This window comes from Molothrus aeneus, chromosome Z (genome assembly GCF_037042795.1).
Source record: "Molothrus aeneus isolate 106 chromosome Z, BPBGC_Maene_1.0, whole genome shotgun sequence".
NCBI classification, from domain to species: Eukaryota; Metazoa; Chordata; class Aves; order Passeriformes; family Icteridae; genus Molothrus; species Molothrus aeneus.
In genome coordinates, this window is record NC_089680.1 from 13,723,266 (window position 1) to 13,749,637 (window position 26,372).

The window sequence follows — 26,372 nt, forward strand, 5'->3', positions numbered from 1 at the left end:
TGCTAATTGCAGAATAGCTGTAATGGGCATTTACAAAAAAAAAATCTCCCTACAAATTAGAATCTTTTCCTCCTTAACTAAATCAAAGTTAAAGAAAGAAATGTGGAGAGTCTTTATTGTGCTGTAAATATCAGCAGCATTATTCTAAGTCATAAAACCCATTGCAATAGCACTTGCTAGTCAGTCATTCATGACTAGAATGTAAACAGTTTATGCTGGTGATGACTGATAAATAGGTATATTGAACATTTACAGGGGTGTTGTGACCCTGCAGTATTGTTTGATGAAATAAATGATGTTTACAAGTAACGTGACTTTCACGTGTGAAAGATCTGAGAGTTGGGAGTAGGCTCTTTATGCCTATTATCTATTCTTCAGAGAATTATTTAATTCCTAGAAGCAGATGGTGATTTTTAAGCCCACTGCTATTTTGGTGTACTTTAAAAAAAGAAAAGAAGCCTTAAAAATAGACCTAGGTTACCATATCCAGAAAAAAAAAAAAAAAACCAACGTTGTCAGCTCTTTGCTGTGCTGCAAACAAATCTGTCAGCAATTTCTTTGGGTTAAAGTATCTGAGCACTGTGGGGGGAGCAATTTTTGTAGTTTCCTGGTGGATTTTGGTTTAGTTGGTTGGTGGTTTTTTAAAAAGAAATAATTTAAAGTGGTTTTGTAACAGGGTACATTTAATGCTTTACATATCAAAAAATTACCATCTGTTGTTATAAAAGACACTCTACGAAATTGATGAAACCTATACTCCGCTTAATTTTGTGGATCAACTGCATGAATTAGACTTTAAAGTCTGAATCAGTCTGAAATCAACATCTTCAGCTCTGCTGGAACAGACATTAACAATCAGCCCATTTTCTGTAATTACCAAATTGAAAATGAGAGTGACAGTTATTCATGCAGGAAAAAAAAGCCACTGGTAATGCATCTGAGTCAAATAGGGCTCTTATGTTTACCTTATAATTTGATACATTTCTTGTATTAAAAGTGTGGTTTGACAAAGTTACTGAATGGGAAATGAATAAGACTTTTGGATTCCCAGTGCAGGTGATTGACATAACAAGGGACTGACAGTACAGTATTTTCAGAAGTATTTTCAGTATTAGATGATTTTGGCATAACTCTTGGCATAAGGATGAAATATAAGGGTACAGGTACAAGAATGCAGTTTCTGCTTTCTCTAGATCACATGAATGTATTCTGAAAAGATGGATGCAGAAAACTAAAGCCAGCTCTCTAAGGTAGGTATTTCATTTTAGTGATCTCAGTGCAAAATATTTTGGCTGGCAGCATTTGTTTCTGAGGTACAGCTCCTTAGAGCCAAATCCTGTGAAGTATTAAGCGTTCTTATTATCTTTTGGAGATTGACAATATCAATAATTCCCCAGATCAATACTTTATCTTACTAATTCAGTGCTGTGAATGTTCAAACTTCCTATCTGGAGGTGCTCAGATAGATGTAATCGTGCATCATCCCTGCTGACAGTATCAACTCCTTTCCATTGACTCCTGAGGAGGCCCCATAGTTTGGTCCTCATTCACACATAAGTTACATGCTTATAGCAAGCAATGTGGCACATCTTGTCAGAGTTCAGCATATGCTCTGTCACAGGCCTTTCCTCAAGGAACTTCAGCTGCAATGTTTCAGTTGGAAAAGCTCTCTCTGTAGGTATATTATCAGTAATGTTGGCATCTGTGGCACGGCAAGGTGGAATCCATGGGCCTGGAAACCAAATTGACTGAAGTACTCCTGGGAAGAAGCTCTAGAGCATGCAGGCTGTCATGTAAAGGAAAGGTGGGAGAAGAGCCTCTGATACACTCGTAGCACTCTGTTGTAATGCACTGAAGGGTACACTTCTGTGTAGGTGCTGTGCTGATGACCCTGAACTCTGCCCTGACCTGTGGCTTCAGCTTTCAGATCCATCTCACACTTCCCAGCACTGAGAGTACAGTGCAGTATGAGATCCTACCCAGAAGAACCTGATGCTGCTTGCTACAAGGACAGGTAGATTGTATGTGCATGACATCAGCAAAGTGCTAGGTCATGGGTGCTAGGGTCATGGAAGTGCTCTAGATTACAGACCATTTCAAGGAATGGTCATATCTGGTGAGGTACATATATATAAAAACTCTGGTGTCAGTTTGTTGCTCTGTGTTTCAGATTTATAACTGTGCAGTAATTGGTGCCACACACATCTGTGTGTTTGTTTATGTTGTGGAATCACACTGTGGCCTGACCTGGATCTGGCCCTGCGCAAAACCCTAGGACTGATTGGGACAGATTGTGAGTTAGAGGAGGAAAACACAAACCACATGGAAACAGTCTGACTTCTTTTTAGAGTGGTGAACTAATAAAATTTTGTTCTAAAAAGACCTTTCTCTGCCTTCTAATCTGCATCGTCTTGACACTTTTCGACCACAATTATCATTGTCTCAATATTATCTACTAAAACTGTTCCTGAACCTTCTTATCATCTTCCTTATCCTCCAAACACTGATATTTCTATTGCCTTTCCCTGCAGTAACAAATTAATTCCTTTCTCACACCAACTTTTTGGTGAGTATTAAAAGCCTACCTTTCCTACAGAGATTTGCTATTCCACAATCCTGAGATGAGAGAATCCGTGGGAGGATGGAAAGTGTGAAAAAATGCCTGATGCTGCCACGACAGGCATGTGATTAACTGTGATGCTTGTGTTGAGGCAAGAAGCAGACTGGTGCTTAAGGGTTAACTTCCCTAGGCACGACCACATGGTCTGTGATGATTTTTGAGATAAACTTTTGGTTAGGCAGTCAGCCACTGTCTTTGCTGGAATTAAAGAAAGGAGGAAGATGAAGTGTGAAACTGGTTTTCATGCTAATATTGTCATTCAGATCACCTTAACCGGTCTTAGAAGGAAAGAAGTCACTAAACAAACAAACCATTATGTTCTTGGCCAGTACAATTTGCTTTGCAAACATGAACATTTGGCAAGTTTCTACATTTTTCTCTTCAAGCTGATTTGAAAGCTGACAGAAAGAATCAAAATCAAAGTTGGATATTGAGTTGCCCTGGCCTAGCTGAAGTCAACAAGATTTACATGTCTTAGCAGAAGAGAAGGCAAGAGATCTACCTCCCTAAAAAAGAGGCACAAATATTGGGTTTTAAGATTTACAAAGGGGTCTTAATTTGAAGAAAACAGGAAATGAGCAGAAATTAAACTACACAGACCAAGTATTTTTTTTTGTAAAAGGATGTAGACTGATCATGGGTATGTTGTTTTGTGTGTTTATCTGTGTATCTATATAAGCACAAGGATATGTAAGTGCTTTTCAACAGCTCCAAGTCTCCACTATCTGTCAGTATCTCCAGGTGCATGTAAGTCATCTAAATCCTACAGCCTTAATTGCATAACACAGACATATTACAAAATATTACCACACCAAGATCGTTTACAATATTTCATAACAAAAAGAAATACTATTACAGAACATTTTTACCCTTAAGGGAAAACTACTAATTATTTAAAACATTGTCTGTATGTGTGCTTGTATTTGTTGTGGGGCTATATGAACCTTATTATGGAAAACCATAGGGGTGGATTAAAGCAGGATCCATGGGATACAGCCTTGAGGTCAGAGGAGTTTCAATAGACAAGAATGTCAGAAGCCATATATTATAATGAGATTATTGGGGTGATGTTGGCCACTTTAGTTGAGGGGAAAGCAGCTCTTTTGAAAGGAAAGCAGCTGTGTGAAAGTTTATCATAGTCATAGTCAGACTTTGGTGAAGAGCAGATATTTGGGTCTCCAAGCGGAATCCAGACACTGGTGTTAAACTTGCGTTCTCTGAAATGCAAGTAGATTGCTGGCTTCTGATACAAATGAATTCAGTTACCTGTCTCCTCTGTTCAAATCCATATTTATTTCTTGTTATATGGCAATAGTACAATTACTTGGCTTCTGCCTCTGCCTTTCCTTGTTGGAGATTTTCTTCAGTGTATAGAATTTTGGTGGGTTTTTTTTTTTTTCCATGACCGGTGAGAAGAAGACCTGCATTCTTGTTCCTGCTCATATGATTGCTTCCATACTTCATTTAGTGACCAAAATGGAGAACTCATCACCCTCAGGTGGGTGTGCTACCCATCTAGGCTCATCTTTTTCCACGTGTTCACGCATATCCCATAACCACACCAGTGATTTGCTAGTCACTAATGCAACTTCAGTGGTTTTGAAAATTCGGCCCTCTAGGCTGAGGCACCACTCAGGATGCTTTCCTGTGAAATGAAGACCTATAGCACTTCAGGAAAAGATGCAGTGACTTATGATTATCCCACATCCAGGGTAAAACATTTATCAATTGCAGCTGTGCTGAAAAAGAAAGTGAAGAAAGTGGTGACTATAATTTTTTTTACATCAGCCTGACCCAATGAGTGGAGTAGATGTACACTGACATGTGTCAGACTCAACCTCTTCAGGGGTTGACAGGAGGAACATCTGGATTCTATGTATTAAGATAAGGGCTTGAGCATGAACGAGGTGTCTAATCAGCTTGATCGAGACAGTTTTAAATTATCCTGGATTGCATAATCCAACACAATCCTGTAAGGCTTCAGGTGTTTTCATGGACTAGGGTCGATGAAGCATTTTGGGGTTTTTAGTTCTGAGGATTGTAGCATGGATACATAGTTCTTTTGTTGTCTCTGAGAGTCAGACTTTGCTTGAACAAATGGGATTTGCAAAATACTGGGTTTTATACACACTTAGGCCTAATTCTTTTATAGAATAGGGCTTATTTCTCAATTTCCTGTTTCCCCAGAGAAGTGGTCACAGCATATCAAGGCTATCTGAGTTCAGAAAGTTTTTGGACAATGCTTTCAGGTACATGGTGTGATATATTCTTGAGTTGTCCTACACAGCGCCAGGAGTTGGACTCGATGGCCCTGATGGGTCCCTTCCAACTCAGCATATTTTGTGATTCTGTGATCCTAATGGGATGAAATATGAGATACAAAAGACTATGCAAAGTGCAAGGAACTCTGCTAGAAGACAATAGTGATGGTTGGTGTAGTGGAGGGAGATACAGCACACTGTGGCAATGGACTCTCAAGATTTTTAAGTTGAAACATGCATCTGATCTGATAAATTTTTTTTAAGTGCCTTTTAGGGCTTTTTATTCTTCTCTTCAGAATTCTACATTAATACAAGTGAAACTAAAAAATAAACCCCCAAAAACCAAACTAAGTAACCCCTACGAGTGATACTTGGGATCTTCTATCCCTCTATCCTTGACACCCTTTATCCTCTGCCATTCTTGGGACCTTCTATCCCTTTCATGGAACACCAGCATGAGGGAGTGTTCTCAGAGGGCAAACCAGGCTCTGGATGGCAGCCAAGAGAACACTGTCCGCAATCTCCTTTTCATGGTTCCACTGCCTTAAATTCTCACCTGCTGAGCTGGAACGGGGGAGTTAGCTTGATGGAATGGAAAGTTTACTGTTAGTCAGAGGAATTCCCCTCACAGGTCAGGAAGTCCCTTCTTGGTCAAGTGTCATAAGGCAACTTGGGAGCAAATGTGTGCTCTGCTGACATCTTTCTCCTCCAGCTGAATTGTCTGTTGAGAGAGGGGTCTTTATGGTATGTAGATTCAGCCTAGAGCTTAACGACTGACACTAGCAGTCAGGAGACACAAGATGTTTCTGAGCTTGCTGTTGCATTGCATACGCAAAAAAAAAGTAATACGTCACCCCAGGATGTCAGGACTTAATTCCTGTGTGCCATCTTAAGGCTTTCTAATTCAAAGAAAAGTAGCAGGTACTGCTTTAGCAGGGCTGTGCTGGGAAGTAGTTTGTGCTTGTGCTCATTTACCTGTTTCCACATAACACAGGCTTCTTGTGAAACACATCAGAAGATGTTGTTATAGAAATGCACAGCTAAAAGTTCTGCATGATTTTGTGGCACCTAGCATCGTCTGAATATTTCCCACACCTCTGATGTATATCTTAAAACAATTGTTACCTTGTGGGTCCCAATATACCCATCCTCCCAAAGCTCCTTCCAGGAGCTCACATCTCAGCTAGCTGCAAGACAATATTTGACTGACTGTCCACTCAGAAGACTTCTATCTGTCTGACCATGGAGGACATATTTTCACTTGGTAGAGGTGGATCAAAGTTGTAACTTGGTGTACCATGTCTTACTTGTTTGTCATTCAAACCTGGTCTATCACATCTTTCTCTCTTTGCTTTCCCTAAACACAAGCATACCTCTGCAGATACGAGAGAAGATGAAACTCCAGGATTGGTCAAGTTACCCAGAGCTACTAACCGAGAAGTCTTTATAAAGAACTTACAATTGCAACTGCAGCTGGTAGTCAGCTGGACTTACTTTGTGAGTGATTGAAGAGAGCTAGAGATGCAGCAGCTGAGAGGGGGTCTTGCTTACATAGCACATATAATGTGCCAGCACATACCCACTTCATTACCATTCCTCTGAGTAGGCTTCCCTTACAGTATTTGAACTGACTTGTAGGGCTGCACTTTTAAACTGTTTCAATATTCAAATAGATGACACCTTTTCATACAACTGTTTATATTATCAGTTTTCATCCCTGAAAATGAGAATATAATAGGTGTGTATATTAAAAATGTCACATAATATATCGGTTGTCTGTGGGGCACTGCCTCTGTCTATTTAGTACCTGTAAACTCAGAATTCACACAAACTGTTACTGTTCCTTTGTTACCCAAGTCCTTTTATATTGGAATTACGATGAACTCACAGCTAAAGTTTACTGCCCAGATAATAAAAAGGGTGAAAATAGTTCTTGTGCCAGTTTGTAGCTGTATGTTACTAGGCTCCTATTACTGGTTTAGGGTAGCACAGCAAAAAATAGACCCATCTGTGCTCATATGCTAAGCAAACACTGTTTCACAAAAAAAATTTATTAAACTATAGATGGGTTCTCTGTTGTCATTGTTCCTCAGTTGCAGCCTCTCTGCACAACTTGCAATGCCACAAGAAATGTTCTGTGTGGCATTGCTTAAGCTGCTAGCAGTACTCTGAAGAAGAGTATCCTCTGCAGTGCACTTGGGTACTTAGGTACATGGGTCTCATTTGTATCTCTTCCTCTTAGATAAAGGGTCTGTTTAAACAGTATAAATGCTCTGTGGGACATAGTGCTTGATAGTTTCAGCAGATATAAGTGGCTTTAATATCTGCAATGGCTTCATTAACATTAAAAATTAAGTATACCTTAAATTTAGCACTAAAAATTTCAAAAGAACAGGTACAAGCATTCTTTAGGTGAGCATCAACTGAGTGTGTACTGAGGTGATGATTACAGAAAGGAGTGATGTGTAATTCTGTGAAATATATGTGCAAAACCTACTACACTTCCATATGTTTAGAATGTCTCATATATAGACACTAATATATAATTAATGTAGTCAGATATATACCTGTGTGCTTATCATACCCTCATGTGTGGAGCATACTATAAATGTTTTTTATGAAAAGAAAACAGCCTCTGTATCAGACTTTTCAACTATCTCATTAGGAGCAGGAAGTGAATTTGGATATCATGTGTGACATGTTTAGTGTAATTGCTGAGCCCAACATCTTCCATCAACACCAAGACTGGCAATACCAGAGTCATTCTAGCTTTGAAGAGCCAGCTCTGCCATTGTGGCACAGCCCTGCCTCTGGGGCTAGAAGAACAGTTTAATTCTCATCATTATTCTTTTGGGCTTGTCTGCTTGAGAAGGGTGCCCAGCAGTGATGCTTTTCAATCAGGAACTGATTTACCTAATTTGGCTGGAATGGAACAGCAGAGACCTTGTGTGTGTGAGTTACTAAGTTCCAGCTATTGGGCTTCACTTAGACTGACATTTCTCAGGGTTAGGGTGTCTGCCTTCTGACTTGGGCCAATCATTTAGCATTTGTAATTGTGATGTCAGCTTATTTTTACTCAAATTACAGCCTCAGCAAAACCCAGTGCATACTCTGGAAGCTGGACTGTCATTTTCAGAGAAAGCATCCTTTTGTCCACGGTAAATACAGAATACAAAATTTCCGAGTTGTCAGTTTCCTTTTTCAGTCATCATTGCTTCTTTGCACTCATGTAGTCTCACAATGAATAAAATTATACTCCTTTATCCTCCTGCTCAGAAGGAAGGAAGATCAGGAAGTTGGGAAGAACTGGTAAAGAACACAGGGAAAAATCCCTACCTTTGGCTTGAATCAGTGGCATAATTATCTGTCTTGAATTTATAGATTCTTGCCTGTCTCCAAAAATAGAACCTGGGGGTAGTGGTGGTGGTACTTTCTGAAAGTAGAGTCTGTACTTCCTAAAAATAAAGTTAATTTATCAGTGTAAGCACTATGGAGTACCGGCATGTAATCTTCTCAATCTCCACTGGAATTCAGAACTCCTTGTCATTGGACAGGATGAAGTTGTGAAACCCAAGTGGATATTTTTAGCAGATTTCAGTAAAATAGATTCTTATAAAACTGAATTTTGCCCTGTCTGATAGGGCATTTTGTCTTTGTCCTCTATCATGTTGTTTGAAAGACAGAATGAAGGAAATAAACTGGTTTGATTATTTGTGACACTATTGAAAGACAAAAGTTGAATGAAAATCCAAATATACTGAAATAGTATTAATTATACATGCACAATATTCTGGCTTGTGTTAGTTATTCAAAATGTTTCCTTCTCTGAAAAGGCTAACACTGAAAAATTTGTGATTTGCAAAAACTTATGCATGATTTGACTTTTTGTGACTTGACAAACTGGAAACAAAATTAACCACCCACTTGGTAGGACTAGAATTTTCTTCTGCTTTGTTTAATTCCCCAGAATTAAAAAGCATCTTAAGATCTGAAAGTTAGTTCATATGGTTTCTGACAGGACAGAATGGGTAGAGTTAAGATTAGAGGGTAGGTCTTAGATTTGTGTCACCTTGTTTCTTTCAGCTCCTCCTTGAGTCTTTCTCAAGCATAGAATTGTTCATATCAGTCAAGCTGGATTTATCTGTGATTATGCACCTAAGTTCCATTAATAGAAGGATTTTTTTGTTTGGTTGTTTGTTGTAGCTGACAAGATTATATAATTTCTGGACCTGGTCTCTGTGGCACAGTGTATCATAAATGACCCATGCAAAACTCTGTGTTGCAGTGCTAGAAGTTTCTGGTACCTGTAACAACTTGCTTAAAACATGTTAAAGCAGTCAGCAGTACAAACTGGCCTTCATCTGGTCCCCCCGATGAACCTTATTTCAATAATAAAACCATTTTGCAGTGGTTTTTATTATTGAAATATGGTTCATCAGGGTTTTACTGATAGATCTTTAGGAAGACACTGTCTTGGTGTTGCTGCTTCCTAGCATGGTGTGCTGGCCTTGGCTCCACCTGACCCTGAAGTGACCCAAAGTGTCTTGAAGTGGAAGGCAGAGTCATGCAGCAGCTGACACTGTGTGATACCTGGGACTCTTTTCTGAAACCAAAGCTAGGCTAGTTTTTAGTTTTGTTGGACATTTTGCTCTAGCACCAGGAGCATCTTGGAAACAGTGGAGTCCATGAATGTAGTTATTCTTTGCCTTCCTAGTGCTAAATGAGATTAATTTGAAGGCAGAGGAACTGCCTGATTCTGCCTTAGGCTGTCTTACAGAGCAGACAGAACTGGTTCCTGAATGCTGTCTGTCTCAGTGGCTGAGGCAGTAGTGCAGGCAGATTTTTGGGTTACTAGTGTGCTGGAAACCTGTACTTCAAAGCCGATGTACAGGCAACATTTTAAAACTGAAGTCTGGCCATCTATGAGCTCTCTGAAAAATCAGGGTTGCTTTGATTGCTCTTGTGACAGAGAGCAAGATATTTTTTTTATTGCCAACTCTGTAGTTCAAAAATTCAATATTTTCTTTGAGTAGAAACTCTTAATTTGCCACAACATAGAAAATTGTATTTTTCTAAAGATATCTTACAAAACCAATGAGCTGTGGCTTGTGGCTGTAAAGTCTAAGCTTTTATTTCCTCTAAATATACTCTGTTCTGTTTTCTGTGAGTGTCATGTTGAATCAGTAACAGGCAGTGGGCACAGAACCAGGCCTTGTGTCCCATGTATCATGTGAAACAAAAGAGGCAGCTTTTTCAATTGTGAGGCTAAGATGCCATCAGGGGCTTTTTCTGCAGTCACAGAGCTGGAATGGAGATGCTGGAATTCTAAGATAGAGCTGCAACCCCTAACACAAGATATGCTAAGAGTTTTCTTCCTACATATAATATGTACTATTCTAGTGCCTGCTCAGTATTCTCTGTAAAGCAGCCTCACCTTTAAAAATTCTTGCTGCACTGCCTCAGGTTCCTCCTGAGCCATCCTACAGTCTCCCTTCTCTGTTCCCTTCTTTGCTGTCCTTGACCAGCATTCTTTCCCATCATGTCCAGGCTCCTCCTGGTCTGCCTGTCCTGGCGCTACAGCTCTTCTCAGCACTAGCACGGACACTGCTGCACTCAGGTCTGCTGCCTGCCCTTTCTCTGGGCAGCGCTTCAGCCTCTGAGCACTCGCACACACTTTGAGGCATTGAGTGCTCCCTCAGCTAGTTTTCCAGTTTGACACCAAGCTGTGTGATGCAGTCACATGGGAGAGAAGGAATGTCATCCACAAGGACCTGGACATGCTTCAGAGCTGGACCTGCCTGAACATCATGAAGTTTAACAAAGCAAAGCGCAAGGTCCTATGCCTGGGTTGTGGCAGTACCAGGCACAGCTTCAGGTTGGACAAAGTGATTGAGAGCAGCCTGGAGGAGAGGGACTTGTGGTTATTGATTGATGAAGCCAACTACATTCTGCACTGTGTCAGAAGAGATGTGTCCAGCTGGTCAAGGGAGGTGATTCTTCCCCTCTGCTCTCGTGAGACCCCACCTATGCAGTTCTGGTGCCACCAAGATAAGAAGGACATGGAACTGCTGGAGCAAGTCTAGTGGAGGCCACAAAGTTGATAATGGCACCTTCCATATGAAGACAGGCTGAGGAAGCTGGGGCTGTTCCCCTTGGACAAGAGAAGGTTGCATGGAGACATCATAGCAACATTCCAGGATCTGAAGGGGCCTACTGAAGAAAGCCAATGAAGGATCCTTCTTCAGGAACGGTAGTGACTGGACAAGGTGGAGTGGTTTCTAACTGAAAGAGAGTTGGTTTAGATTAGATGTTAGGAAAAAAGTCTTTACTGTGATGGTGGTTGTCCAGGGATGGAAGCTGTGGATGCCCCATCCCTGGAAGTGTTCACAGCCTGGTTGAGCAACCTGGTCTAATAAGAGGCAACCCTGCTCATATCAGAAAGATGGAACAAGATGTTCTTTAAGGTCCCTTCCAACCCAAGCCATTCTGTGATTCTATGACAGTCAGGTGCTCATATGATCCAATGGCTAATCAATGGCATGCTCCACCTCTGTGCTATGTGTCTGTGTACTGTGTCTGGGAGACAGAGAGAGCAGGATCCTGTGAGTAAGTTAGCTGACTCATACAATTTTCTAGCCTGACATCTTCTCATCAGCAGTAGGTTTGAATAATTCACCAAAGTAATGCTACTACTGCAATTTAAAAGGATTATTTGCAAAAGCTCTCAGATTATTTTGGATCACAGTTCTGCGAATAGATTAGAAGGTTCATTTCATGCTACACCTTCCTTAGTTCAGGGCTTATTTCATCTAAATGTTGTGGCCTATCTGTTCAAAAGCATGATTTGGCAGTTCTCAAAGTTGGTGTGCCAAACTTTTCCAAATCTGCAAGTGAAGTGAATATTGCTTTATGAGCTGATCAGGGATACCTTGCTCATGAGAGAGATAATGATTGTTGAACCCCTGAACAGTGACCCATGTGCTCATGTCCCACCTCTACCATTCATGCTATCATCTGCTGGTTCTGGCAGATAAGAAAATAACTTGCGCTTTTGCAAGAAAAAAGCATTTTGTGCATGTCTAAAGAAATCAGGTCTTGTGATGTAATCTGCCAACAATGGATCGAATGTAATGGTTTAGAGGAAATTCTGCACCATTTTTAAAAAAGATTAAATTATTTTCAGGTTACATTAAAATTACTTACCTGTTGAAATGAAGAAGTATAGTTGATTATTTTCTTTCTAGTTTGTCCTTGCTAAGTACCTAGAGATTAGTATTTCAGTGAGAGTTAACTGGATACCTTTCAACATGCAGCTGTTGATCTTTCCCTCTTTAGGTTTCTTTTGCCTGAGAAATGAATGCCACTTCTCAGATGTTTTCTGTTTTGATTCCTAAATACTGTGATAAATGTTAGGTCTGTTAAGTTTCAACTTTCTATTTTTATCCATTAATAAACACTATACCAGATGTGGGTGTGAAGGACCCAGAGAAGCTGAGGGAGTTCTGCTTTTATTCAACAATTTTAGCTTTCATAACTGAGCATTTCAGTTCATTTTGTAGGGTTGTGTATGTGCTGTTTTGGGTTTTTTTAAGAGTTGAGAAAAACAGGCTTACGCAACTTAGTTTGCATAAGTGCAGTGAGTCATTCATATTTTATTTTTGCGTGCTTCTGTGTGTGTGTGTGTGTTGTATCGCTTTATATAACCTGTCTTTAAGAAAGTACTACTGTGAATACTAAGAATATATTTCTCCTATAATATAAAAAAAGAAATATGCCTGTTAGGAAGGTAGCTTCTTCTGGGTGATATCTCCTCATAGATACTTTTCTCCAGGAGGGCACTTTGGTGATTCTTCCTAAAGCTGTGGTTCTCCAGTGGCAGAGTTTATGTGTAAAGAGAAGGCCAGGTAGCTCTATGCTTCCCTTTTTTGTGAGCAGAGCTGAGAGTAACTGCACATGATAATGGTGGTTTTACATGTATGTACATACATGTGTGTGTACACACACACACACACACACACAAATACAAATATATATATGTGAGTTTCAAGTGTCTGTAGTCCTTTCAACAACTGTAGCTTCTGCTTCCCACCACCTAGGGAAGAGTGGAGCTTCCAGAGCAGCATACATCTGTGCATTGCTGGAATAAATTTGAGGCTTAAATCCTTCACATAGCTATCCTTCATGAGGCTTGCTTACAAAGGAGCTGGAAGGCTTCATTTTTTTTGACATTGCTTCTCTGCTCTTTATGATCAAGTGTACCGTGAACATCTGGCTGCACAGAGTCTATTGTTTGGAAGGCAGTTACAGGTATTAAGTGTCAGTACTCTTTAAGTGCTAGAATTGCTGTTTCATTTTATTTTGTGGTTATATGTTTCAGTTGTATTTTTCTTTGATGTCTGATGGATGATGCTGTGACTGTGGCATGGAGCTCACTGTTTGTTTTCCCCAAAAGGAAGAATGTGGTTCATGGTGCAGAGGTGGGTGCATAGGTCTTTTTGCCCCTTGGCTCTTCTGAGTCTTGCCACATTTCTCCCCAGCTCTCTGCTGTACCATCATTTTTCCTGATCTGATGTGCATCCTCTCCGTCCATCCTAGAATGCCCTGCTGGCATCGAAAGTTCTCCACAACAGCTTCATGCTGATTACTTCCATGCACACTCAGAAATCCCTCCACTCTTCTCTATTGCCCTGTTCTACCAAATCAGATTGAGGACTTCTTTCCTTTTATAACCCAATTCTTATTTCCATTAACACTCATCACAGTTTTTATTTGATTTCAGTGCTATCCAACATTTGATGCAAGTAGCATTGTTCATTCTCAATGGCAACATTTTAATGATTCCAGTAATCACTGAAACAGAGAAACTGTGTGTGCTGTCCAATACAGAGATGTTTGCAGCTGCAAAATAAGGCAGTTGCACAATAAGTATTCTTCTACTACCTAGCTGGCAGATAAGAAGTATCTGGGGTCTGCAGAAGTGCCATGAAACATGCAGCTACTCTTTGGAAATGTCTTTGGTAGTGTACTTAAATGATCATTATACACGAGAATAAAAATTTAATTAGAATCATAGAATGGTTAGAGTTGGAAGGGATGATAAGATCATCTGGTTCCAATTACACCTTCCAAGGGCAGGGACCCTCTCCACTAGACTAGATTGCTCAGAGCCCAATCCAGCCTGATCTTGAATATTTCTAGGGATGGATAACCCACAACTTGTGTGGGTAACCTGTTCCAGTACCTCACCACTTTCACAGTAAAGAATTTCTTCCTAATATCTAATCTCAGCCAACCCTCCTTCACCCTTAGGCCATCATTCCCCATTGTCCTTTTCCTAAATGTCTTCGTGAAAAGTCCCTCTCCAGCCTTCCTGTAGGCCCCCTTTAAGTACTTGAAGGCTGTTCTAAGGTCTTCCCAGAGTGTTTTCTTCTCTATGATAGGAGAGGTGCTCCAGACCTCTGAACAAATTAGTGGCTCTTGTCTAGATCTATTAATGTCTTTTTTCTGTAGGGGACCCCAGATCTGGGTGCAGAGCTCCAGGTGGAGTAAAGCAGAGGGGCAGAACCTCCTCCCTTGTCTTTTTAGCCACTCTGCTTTGGGTGCTGCCCAGGATGCAGATGGTGTTCTGGGCTGTGAGTGCTGAATCACATCGAGCTTTTCATCCAAACACCCTCAAGTTTTTCTTCCAAGGTCTAGTCTCAGTCCACCATCATTAAGAAATTGGTTTCATCTAAAGAATTGTAGTACTTGTCTAGCTTCAAGAATATGAGCAGATTTCATCAATATACTTATATGTGTAAAATCAGCCATACACTTAGATTCCTTGTTTGATTGATGTTCAGAAGAACAGCAAAACTAGTTTGGTCTTTAATCTAATTAACATGCCCAAAGACAAAAATACTGGGTAGGAGTCATAGAGATATAACTCCTGTTTCCTTCAACAGCTCTTGAAATAAGACCTCTGCTTCAATCAGCAGATAATAATTGGCACGACATCTGGAGATAAGAAGGCTCTCTGAACTTGTGGAACCCTCTACAAATTAGAAAAAATTCCTACTCACACACACAAAAGCTATAATTGAAAGTAACTGCATAAATACACTTTTGCACATGGTTGTGGACAATCTCTACATGGGCGTTGTAGTTATTCTCAGCACTGCTTGATTGCTTCAAATAACCCCCTGTATGAGCAGGCAAATAACTAAATTGCCTGTGCCTTTGTATTAAACTGACCTCAAATGTTAGATGTGAGAAATGGGAGGCTCTTAAAAATAAATTACATCTATTTTTTGAACATTTATTCCTTTGTTTCTCATCAGTCCTTTGTCCCTAATGGATGTTATCCTTGTGCATTTTTTTACCCATGCTGCATTCAGTCAGTTACAAAGTCACAGGATGGGTCAGGTTGGAAGGGACCACGGTGGGTCATCTGGTCCAACCTCCCTGCTCGAGCACGGCCATTCTAGAGCACATGGCATGAGGGTTGTGTCCAGACAGTTCTTGAATATCTTCAGTAAGGAAGACTTCACACCCTCTCTGGGCAAACTATACCAGTGATTGGTCAACTGCACAGTAAAGAAGTTCTTCCCCAAGTTCAGGTGGAGCTTCTCATGCATCAGTTTCTGTCCCTTGTTCTGTTGCTGGGCACCATTGAGAAGAGCCTGGATCCATCCTCCAGCACTTTTCTTTCAGATACTGGTAGATATTGATCAGCTCCCATCTCAGTCATCTCTTCTCAAGGCTGAACAGGCCCAGCTCCCTCAGTCTTTCCTCATAAGAGAGATGCTCCCTAGTCCAATAATTTATCCTCCTGGCCCTGTACTGGACCCCCTCCAGGACCTCCATGTCTCTCTTGTACTGAGTAGCCCAGAACTGGGCACAGCACTCCAGATGTGCCTCACCAGGGCACAGCAGAAGGGCAGGGTCACCTCTCTTGACCTGCTGGCAAAGATCATCCTAATGCACCCCAGGGTCCCATTGGCCTTCTTGGCCCCCAGGGCACACTGCTGGCTCATGGACAGCTTGTTGCCCACCAGGACCCCCAGGTCCTTCTCCACAGAGCTGCTTCCCAGCAGGTCACCCCCAGCCTCTGCTGGTGCCTGGGGTTGTTCCTCCCCAGGTGCAGGACCCTGCATTTACCTTCGTTGAATTTCAGAAGTTTCTTCTCCTCCCATCCCTCCAGCCTGTCAAGGTCCCTCTGAAGGGCTGCACATCCCTCTGGATTATCAGCCACTGCTCCCAGCTCTGTGTCATCAGTGAACTTGCTGAGGAGGCATCTGCCCCTTCATCCAAGTCATTGATGACTAAATAATACTGGGCCCAGTATGGAACCTTGGAGGACACCACTAATGGCAGGCCTTCAGCTAGACAATGTGCCACTGATTACAACCCTCTGAGAACTGCCATTCAGCTGTTTCTCAAGATACATTGTCGATAGAAGTCAATAATCTAAGCCACCCATCTCAATGTACCACATACAGTACCAGGAATTTAAAAAGTCTTGCCAGAAGGTGAATGTCCACTTGCATTAAAGGGTGGTCCTGTAAATTCTTTGTAGAGTGCACTTGTGTGCACTCTAAACACAAAGATAAGAGACTAGAGAATTGGGGTGGGCTGAGCACACAAGATCGTATGATCTATTCAGGGAAATATATCCTCTTTCTTAAAAGTCATTGAAGCTTGAGTTGAAATTAAACATTTACTTCCTGCTAATACCATTTTGCAGATTTTTTTGCATACTTTAGTGAAGAATCAAATATTTTATTACTTACAGAAAGAAATAATTAACAGCCAGAGCATTAAAGGAAAGAATTAAAACTTTACAAGGCTCAAATTAATCTTTCTCAGTTTTTCTCTTGCATGCTCTAAAAACCAGTCTCTAGAACTAAATTTTTAGCAACAGGGTTTTAGAAATTTCACAGAAGTTCATACAAAACAAGTTAACTTTCTGTAACCATGATAAAGTAGCAATAATTACACTTTAAGTGACTCTTATGATAAATTTCCAGGTGCCTGGAGTAGAAATCTGTGTTACAGCTTCACTGAGCAATGATGTAAGCCATCCGTACACTGCTTTATTCCAGATAAAGTAAATTGCCTTCATCTTACTGAAGTCAAAGGAGCAATCTTGCTCATGGCCATGAGTTTGTTCTGAGCTTGCCTGAACTTTGTCAGTGATATGTTTTCTCTGCATAAACTAGAAGGCTGGTTAAGCTTTTTAATACATTCTTTAATTACTGACTTGCCTTTGCCTTCTCTTCATCTTAATGAAATTTTTTTTAATACTGCCTTTTATATAGCTGGAAAACTAACCTAATCTATTTTGGATATCAGTGAGTTGAAATTTATATGAAACAGTGTGTCCTTCATCTTAACCAACTACCTTGAGAAGTTATTGCTACTGTTTTTAAGTACATGGCTAACAAGTCACAGTAGCACAATAGCATGGGGATCAGTTCATTATTAAAGTTTACTTATAAAGCTTCTGTGGAAAAATTCCAGAGAACCATGAAGAATATCCTATCAGAATTGAGGAGAAGAGGATTGTTTTCCATATTCTTTGGGTGGATTTTTGTCACTAATGTAGCCTGGGATGCAGAAGCCACCCCATGCCAAGCTCCTACAAGGTTATCAGATTAAATCAACAGCATATTGGAAAGCAGGTATTCAACTTTACCAGCCTTGCTCTGGGTCACAGTAATAGGCTTGAAATAATGCATATGGAAAATCCTTTTTAGACATATGTGTGAGGGCAAAAATAAGCTTCAGCAGGCTATTATTGGAGACTTCTTGAACAATTTTTTTTATTCGTGGGCCAAATACTGCAGTAATTAAGCAGCAAAATGAAGGAATATGCTTTGCTTTTAGTGGAAATTAACACTGGTTTTCTCCAGGCATTCAATCACTTAGCTCAGTTGTCTTTTTATATTATTCAAATATGATACACATTAGTTAAACATAAGTGGTTGAAGAATCTTGTTGCAGAATGCTCTTGAGAGAGAAGTATGTTATAAACATTTCTACTAATGGAATATTTATGTTAATGTAAATTAACTCCATAAGCGTGGCAAACCCTTTGAAAGGTGAATGTGATGTTCCTGCTGCACAGTGACGCTTTTATTATTTTGTTACTTTTACAGCACAAGGACTGGTATACAAGCTTCTGCTCTAGCCATCAAGGAATTTTCAAATGCAGATTTGGTGACCCTCAAGAATGCAGGCCTGTCACACAATGAAAATATAATGCAGAACCGTGTGATGCTGTAGACAGGAAGGATGTTTTGCAGAAATAATTGAAAGAACTGTGGTCTGAGAAAAAATGCAAAACAAACTGAATCTGTAGGAGAGTAGAGCAAAACAAAGAACTACAGCTAGCAGGTAGCAGATTTACTGAGATTGATAGAGATAGTGATAATTTTGAAGTGATCAGTTGCCAAGAATATTAGGGATAAGAACTAAGAATGACAAGAAAGACTACAGTGATTGTCATCTCTGTTTCCTGTAACTCAAGATATGAGCATTTCCTTAGAGGTATGAGGTCTGACAAAAGCTGAGGGGATGCAGGGGACTGGTAGCAGACCTTGTCTGGAAAGCATTTCCATTGATATAGCTGAATTCAAGATCCAAACACTTTTCAGGGAGTGGAAGCAATGGTTTTGTAATCTCCTCTGGATAACCTGTCTGCAAAGTCTCAACTTTTGTATTTTCATCTGTATATATACATAAACATATATGCATATGGACGTGCTGCACACTGAACCCTACTGTGAGGGAGGGGTTGGGCACAAGAGATGGTGGAATGGAAGTAATGGTTGCACCATCCTTTGGAAGATAGTGCAGCAGGCAAGAGAGCCATGGCAGTTTTTATAGTCCCCAGTACTATCCCTCTGCTCTTGTGCGTAAGAAAAAACAGAGGCCCTGGAGGTTAGGGAAGGGCAAAGTCCAGTGAAGTTGTGTTCAGGGTCTCTGAGACATGGGGATTTATCCAGCTGCCTTTTTTCAAGTTGACTATCAAAGGTAAGAGCAACCTGCTAAAACCACTTCAATTCTTCAGAGATTTTTTTGCTTGTTTGTTTTTGCTGTATGCAAATTTGTTATTGAATTTTTTTATATTGCACATAGTGCTTTATCAACTGCGTTCTATTAATTCAGGAATGGCAGTGATAAGATCTAGTTCTTTCCAAAGAATTTGGTATGCCAGATCTCCCAAATGGGATCAGATTACAAAGACAGTTCAGCTCCCAGTTAGGCTCTTCAGTGAAGTGGTTAGATTTTTGACAGCGCTCAGCATCCAGTGAGTCTGGTGTTCATTTTCAGGAATGGAAGCTGGTGAGCTCTTCTGAAAATGTAACCTTTTGTACTTAAATATTTGTGTGTTTTCTCCCAATCCCATTTTCCATGAAGCTACGTCATATTTTTTCTTTGTTATTTTCAGAGTTTTTTCCCTTGCTTAATAAACAAAACTAAATAGTTCTGCAAGAGTCCCACTGCATTTCTGTGCAGTGGGATTTTCATATTTTTGTGATTACTTTTTCATATTTTTGTGATTTTCATTATATTTAAACCCCATGTATTCATAAAGAAGTACACAAAAGAAACCACAAATACTATGATGAGTTAGTTATACAGTAGTGATAACTCCAAGTACAAATACTAAATTTAAAATGTAAGTTGTTATTTGTGTAGCCAATTAACATGAATGACTGATGAATCACAGTAAATCCACAAACACATGCTGAACTGGGATTTTTGCACGTGTAAATCCATTTGCCTTAACGCCTTGTTCCTTGGATAAATATGGCAGTTTTATGTGACTTACAACTTTCCAAGAACTACAGATGACTTTCTTGCAATGGAAATCAGTATACCCACATTCAAGAAAAATCTGGAAGAGAGGAATATTTAAAGATCCTCTCAGTTTCAGGTGTTATGGAAGCTGTTAGCTTCCAATTACTGATGAATACCTGTGAATACTTTAAAAAAAATGTACATCATATGGCCAGACTGGTACGCTGGTGATGCCAGATAAATCCAAGATACCTCTAAATCATTATCACCAGTGTCATCTTGCTTATCAAATAGTCTCTGTTGTTGCCTTTCCACACTATCTTCACCCTCACAACTCTGCTTCCAGTCTTCATGGTGCACACGATGCCTCTGGCATTGATACTGCACATATGTCAGGTTCTCCCTACACATTGATGCCATTTGTGAGATTCTCATTCCTACACTTCCTAAAGACCTGCTTTCTACACTGTGCTGAAAAGATACTCATTGCTGCATTAAAAGTTCTCAGCAAGAAAAGCCAGTCATGCTTTCTCTTGTTCCATTCTCCTTCCTCATGTCAGATGACTTTTATCACATTACCTTTGTCCTCCCTCTATGTGTCAAGTTGACTTCTGCAGTTTGGATGAATAAGTAGCAACTCTTCCTTGCCACTGTAGCATGTCTGGCATGTTCTGGAGCCTTAGTTTTGATATAGGTAGTGATTAATAGTTTCAACAATTCATGAACTGCTACTGGTCTGTGTCAGATGTCTTAGTGGTCTCTATTTAAGTCCTACAAATCACTAGCTTGGCAATAAGCATGGTCATCCTGCAAACAAAGTGAAGGTGAGCAACGAGCTGTGACTTCTTTTCTCTAAACTATTTTTTAAGTGTTACCTCATCTTCCCATGCCACCCCCTTCAGGTATTCACATACTCATTGCCTTCTTGGTCTGACTCTGAGCTCAGAGTGTCCCAGGGACTGTTCATGCTGGTATTTACTGCTACACACTATTAGCACAGTGTTCCGTAGCTTGTGTCCTTGCAGCGTTCCTGATTGTGATGTTAATGGATTGCTGTTCAGGAAATAATAATGGCAAAGGTGGCATGAGATGGAGAGGCTTGGAAGCATTTTGCTGATCTTTTTTCTCTGGAACTGGTGCCTAATCAACAGAAAAGGGTGGGTAGGACAGGGGTCTTCAGTTGCCCCATTCTCAGCTGAGCTCTGTCTGTTTCATGTCTGTTGGAAGGATTTCATTCCCCAGGACAGGCTGTCTGTCTGGCCCCTTTTACAAACACTCAGATCAGTTTCAGCACATGAAAAAAGCAAAGATCTTGTTGCATGGATCTGGGGGAGAGGCAGCAGTGCATACCTCCAGCAGAAAGCTAACCTTTCCTTCCACCGTTCTTCTGCCTTTCCCCCTCCTCGTACTGAGCCCTGCAGAGAGATTAGCGATCAGACTGTAAATTCCCCAAGTACAGAAAGTAGTAAACCTCCCATCCCCTCCCCAAGAGGACTTGTATGCTGACAACAGCCTCATTCAATCTGACACCTGTTTCACTTTAAAACAGGCCCCTATAAATAGAGTGAATGTAACCCTAGGTGGCATTGCAAAATATTATGGAAAATATGGCTTACAACCCTGAGAAAAAGGGGGAGTAGAGAGAGTGGGGGTGGGCAAAAAGACACTATCTACCATAAAAACCTGGCAGCTTCATGCAAGTGCTGTTGCTTTTAATTTAAATGCTCATTTCTTATTCTATTTTCAGATCCTCTCTGGGATTTTAGGAATGTTGAGACGTGCTGGTTATAAAGCTCTAAGTACAAAATGGTCACGGATGGCTGGAATGAGGCATGTTCTAATGGAAACAAATCACTTGTCAGTAAGCAGCCTTCAAACTTTTGAACAAAAGCTCAAAAGGGTCAGGGAAAAGACATTGTTTGTTGATTTAAAATGGCTGGATGCAGGTCATGAGGAAGGCATAGACTTCAATATTGTTGAGGTAACTCTTCAGTTCTGTGAATTTTAAACAAGGTTAAATACTTTGATGGCAACCACAAATGGAATGAGGAACTTAAATTAAACAGAAAGCTCACACATTATAGAGTGAAGTGTGCATAATACTAAAATGTAAAGCACGTATACCGCTGCAACACAGCCACAGAATGGAGCTCAGCTGTGGGAACTGTATTTAGGTATATAGACATGACTGTGAGGAAGACTGTGCTGTCTCTACTGAAATTTAGAAGGGTGACCAGTATTCCTGTAGGTGCCTGTGATTCATTGATATTTTAGTTAGTTAAAATAGTGTAGCCTAGCCTTATGGCGAGTTGATGATAAATCCAAATCCCAGTTCTGTTTATTCACCTTTCTGTAGGTTTTAACTCTAAGTGAAATTCTTCAATGCAGTAATTAATCTTTTTATATTTGCTTGCAAAACCCATAGGTTCATGACCCCTAGAACAACTATAATGAGGGATCAGCTCTTCTTTTTCCTGTGTAATATTTTGTGTTGCTCTGTGAAATGAAAAATGTTAGTGTATAATAAATTGAATAAGGTGAACAAATTACAGTGCTTGTGGAACATCATGTTGAATCTCCTAATTCTACCGTAGCTTGGTTTCATAAGAAAATTGTGCTGCTGCAATCTTTCTTTATAATCAGTCTGTCTGTCTGCTATTAGCCCTCGCAAGCAGCTTCTGAGCTTTTTCAGCCTTCAGCTGATTTTGAAGAGTGTTTGCAGTAATTATATTTTGACTAGATTTGTGGAAACTGCTTTCTGTCTAGAAGAAGAGAGGCAGTACCTCTGCAGAAGGGAAGGCAGATAAAGAAATTGTCAGCAGTCAACATGGGGCTCCGTGGAACAGTACACACGGTTCTTTGCATAAAGGAACACAGTGAGGACTGATAAGGCAGGTTTGGGCACAGGTGACTGGGAAAAGAGATCTGAAGGGACAGAGGTTTGACCCTCATTAGTAACCAGGTTTCATTTCAGTGTTCATAGAATCATTTCATTTTCATATGGAAAACAGCAGCTGGAGAAAAGGGTATGACTCTGTTGTAGAGTGTTATCTGTTAGCTTCAAAGTGCAGGACAGTCTTTTGGTGTTTCTGAGGTCTACTCTGCTAAGTAAACATTATTCTGCTTTCAAAGGGAATAATCTGAGACACGTTCTTCACAACCTTGCACAAAGGCACCAAATGACTTAGCAGCAACCAGGTACAGCATATAGATGTTTAGGTAGCTTAGAATTGTTAATCATTTAGGTTGGAAAAGACCCTTAAGATCATCAAGCCCAAATATAACCCTAACACTGCTAAGCCCACCAGTAGATCATACCCCTATGCACCACATCTACACATCTTTTAAATACCTGCAGGGATGGTGGTGATTTAACCACTTCTGGACAGCCAGTTCCAACTTTGATAGCCCTTCTGCTGTAGACATTTTTTCCCATATCCAATCCCTCCCCAAACTGAGGTGCAAGTTGAAGCTATTTCCTCTCAACCTGCCACTTAAAATCTATGAAAAAGGCCAACCCCCACCTTGCCACAACCTCCTTTTAGGCAGATGTAGACAGCATAAAATCTCCCCTGAGTTTCCTTTTCTCCTGGCTAAACAACAGAGCTCTCTCAGCTCACAGGACTTGTGCTCCAGACCCTGCACCAACTCAGTTGTCCTTCTGGACAATCTTCAGCATCTCAATGTTCTTCTTGTAGTGAGTGGTCCAAAACTGAACACAGGAATCAAGGTGTGGCCTCATCAGTGCTGAGTACAAGAGGACAATCACTGCCCTGGTCCAGGCCAATGTGGCCAGCAGCTTACACAAATATTCACCCACCATATGTCTAGTCATGCCAAATATTCTCGTTTCTCAAGGCTCTCGACCTCATCACTGCTCCCCATTCCTGCTTTTTATGTTGCTCTTTGGGCCCTTAAATTTTCATCTGTTACTATTGCAAGAGGAGAGCCTTGCCTGTTCAAGCCCAGCAATCTCTTGCCATCCACAAAAGCTGTTGTATGTATTGCTGTGACAAGGAAAACATCTTCCAAATGCCACTGGTTGCTTTGGTTTTGCCAGAAATGAGGCCATGCTGCTGAAGAAGGATTGCAAAGTAGCCTGCAGAGAGGTCCAGGTGGTATGGACCAAAGCAGCTTGCTACCTGAGTTGGCTTTGTTTGAAGTTAATTTGGGTTTGTCCATAGTATCCTGCTCTGTTCACCTGCCTTAGATATGGCAGCTGATAGTTAATGCTTTTTCATACTGCTCTTCTTTCCTGACCTATCAATCATGTGAAGGGCACTCTGAGACCATGGGGAGGAGTAATCATGGGAGACACTCCATGTTTTTTCTTCAGATGCTACCCTGCCTGGATGAAAGCTTATCGACAGCTTGGGTTTCTCGGCATTAATAGAGATGGGTTTGCAAACGCCTTCTATTTGCATTAGAAATGGCATTACCCTTACCTACAGAGCACTGCTTCAGTCCTGCTGCACCACTGAAGCTCTGTGTTAAAGCCCAGCGATTCATTGTAGACTATGCTGGGTCCTGGGGTCGAGGAGGCATGAGGCAAGGACTAGATTTGCTTCCACTACTGTGGGTAATTTGTATATGGGAGTGAAGCAGTACTGGGAAAATGCTAAAGGCTGGGGTGGGAGGGAAGGCAGATGTACTACTGCAAATTGCTGCTGTGTCTCCCAGCAGGACAAGCAGATTTCTCTTTGCCCAAATAAGCATCAGATAGGATAAAACACTTTTAGAAAACTTGAGCCTTGATACTGCATTCATTTCTGGGACAGAATTATGCCTGCTGCTCATGTGAATTGAATTTAACGTACTTGCGCATGCACACACACAGAGTTTTTGGGTTTTATCACATGGCTGCCAAAAATAACACTGAAACATGTAAGTTAAGCATGCTGTTAAAACACAATGGCACTTCATTACTGTTGAGGGCAGCTCAGGTTTCCTTCTGAGCATATCACCAGCAGGCAGTAATGGAGGAGTACAGAGGGCAAATGAAAAGAACAGTGCAGCCTCATGGCATTTATCCTAAATGTCAGGCATGGTCAGCCTTCCCTGGTGAGTTCCCCACTGTATGGATTTAGCATCTTTAGGAATTATCTCTCATGGTGGTCAATTCAACATAGATAAGGTAATATCAAATTGTCTGATTTGATAACCCTCCTGGAGGGTTTTTTATCAAAAATTACAGCTGGCCTTATAAATAATTTCTCTTCAATCAGCAGAGTCTCTCTTTCTTCTGTAACTCTTCCTATCTTATTTTCATAACTTTCTACTTCTCTGACTTTCAATTAACACTTCATTTAGGTTCTTTACTTAGACACTGTAGGTGTAGCCTTTTGAAATTCTTCCCTAATGCACTTTTAGCGCTGTCACTTCAATTAGGAGCACGGTAATGACTAACCTCTGCTCCTGTACCTCTGTTGCTATGTTGCATAATGACTTTTCAGAAGTTCTGAATTAATGCAGGTCAGTTGATAATTTGGGGCTACGTGGCAATATAGTGCCTACGAAAAAATCCGTTTGTAATCTGAAAAATCTTAAGGGAGTGTTGCATAGCTTGAGGAGTACATTAGCTCATTAACTAGAAGTCTGTAGTGTGAGAATGGGTAAACATGATTACTATCATTAAAAAAAGAAAAAAAAAAGGCTGTATTTCTTAAGTAGTGTTCTCACCATACAACATCATAGTAGCTCCAGGTAATGATAGATGTTGCGAGGAAACCCTTCTGCTCTGGAGTCCTGTCACCTACTAACACTCATACTACATGCTGGCACAGTACAACCTCTGCTCTGAGTTTCCTTGCTAAATGTGCCACATGTGGTGCTGCTGTAGAAATTCTTGCTGTGCCATTTACTCCATTCTGACCCATTCTAGCCTCTATGCCACCCAGCAGCTGTCAACAGGCAAAGAAAATTTAAATCACATGAGGTCAATAGCGACTTGATTTTTAGGAAGTTGATGGAAGAAAACACAGTGACTAAAATCAATAAATTGTGAGTGCATTTTCTGTTTAGAATATAAGGGGGTTTCTGCACTACTAACAAGATACTTTTTTTTTAGCTCATTATGTAATGACAATTCAAGATGAGATCATGATAGCAAGACCACAGCAGTTACCAGGGAGTATCCTGAAGCACTGAGTTGCTGGCATGATGAAGAATGTTGTTATGAAATAGTTTTTAAAAATAATTCTGGAATTCTACCCCACTTTTTGCTTATTTTAAGATTTGTATGCAATGTCTTGAATGTCTATGTCCTGAATTATGCTTCTAGTAGATCCCCTCAGCTGGCCTGTCCAGTAACTGTTGGCTAGTAGTATCATGTTTCTGTGTTAAAACTTTAAAAATAATTTAATGATAGCTATGTTTAGTGACATCATATTAGCACCCATATGACTTGACTCTCCCTTGCATTCTGCCCGAAACCATACAACAGCTGCATTGTGCCCATATATGTCACATCACTTCAGGCACAGTCAAATTTGTAGAAAGAGGGAATTATACTGATTACTGCATCCCCCTCAGCTATATAGGCTCTAGATTCACTACACACATGCTTGAGCCTTCTTTAGTCTTCATATACCTTTGAAAAAAAAGCATTAGAAGTTTCCTAAAAGACAGTCTGTACTGATTATATTTAATAATATTATTCCTTTTAGGGTGGAAAAAAAGCATTTGGAGACAGAAGATTTCTTCTT